The sequence below is a fragment of the Austrofundulus limnaeus genome, unplaced genomic scaffold, assembly GCF_001266775.1.
Source record: "Austrofundulus limnaeus strain Quisiro unplaced genomic scaffold, Austrofundulus_limnaeus-1.0 Scaffold68, whole genome shotgun sequence".
In the NCBI taxonomy this organism is placed as follows: domain Eukaryota; kingdom Metazoa; phylum Chordata; class Actinopteri; order Cyprinodontiformes; family Rivulidae; genus Austrofundulus; species Austrofundulus limnaeus.
The window spans coordinates 618,509-619,706 of NW_013952470.1; positions in this window are offsets into that span (position 1 = coordinate 618,509).

Sequence of the window (1,198 nt, forward strand, 5' to 3'; positions counted from 1 at the left end):
TATTTGCAATTTCGTTTAATAAGTTCATTCAGAAGATTGGTGCTATGAATTTAGTTTATATATACTGTATATAGAACTTTTATGCTTTTTCAAAATATTTAGCTTTTTTTTTTCACCAAAATCTTCAACATAAAATACATACATCTCTTCAGTCTCTAATAATTAACTGTTTTCTTTTAGGTCAGATTCAACAGACTTACTTACTTACTTTCTGTTTTTGCAACTTTAACTTTTGGCAAGTCTGTTTTACCTAGTGTTTACTGCTTTTAGATTTTAGCTAGTGTTTTTTTTTACTTATACGCCCTCTGGCAGACAAAATGCGCGAAACGTGCCCGAAATTCCGCCCCTTTTTTGACCCCGCCCCACGGGGCGGTCGCTAAATGCGAGCGGGAACTGTTCACCCCCTCGGGCCCGGTATCTGACGGGGAACGCGTTTTTAAAACGCCCCCATCGTGATAGGTCAGGGGTTAAAGCTAGCATTTTAATAGACCTTCTGCTACAGCTTTTAGCAAGCATTTACTACTTTTATCTGGTGTTTTAGATAGCACTTTGTTGCTTTTTATTTCAGCTAGCCGTTTGCTACTTTGAGCTTTTTAGCATTTGGGTAACACTGGCTTCTTTTTAAAACATTACAAGCATTTACAACACAGGATAATAAGGTATACCTTTGGACTGATTGCCAGTTTTCAGCTAACGTTAAACATTTTTGTTTTTATTAATTAACTTGATCTTTTTGAGTCTTGTCACAGTGAAAGCAGCTCTACAGCTCTCCTCTGGTCTGGACAAGCGTTTGGTCGCTCTCTGGTCCCCTTTGAAGACAAAGTGCTTTTTTTCTTTTGGAGCCGTCGGTGTATGAATGTTAGTGTTTTCACACCTTGTTCAGAAAATGTGTGACAATTCCTGGAATTAAGATTGGATTTCTCTGAAAACCTACGTGAACACTTGAGTCACATGTTCTCTCTCCATGTGTCCCTAAAAAGCATCCTCAGTCTATGTATTAAATTCAATCTGTGTGTAAGAGAATGTATATGTGCGTGTGTGTGTGTGTGTGTGTGTGTGTGTGTGGAGCTGGGGGTAGGGGTGGGTGGGTCCAGATGCAGCTGATAAAGTGGCCACTCAGCAGTATTAAACCCGTGACACTGCTGTCCTTTGAAAGCTCAGACTGGATGGAGATGATCTCAGAAACAGCCTTCAGGTC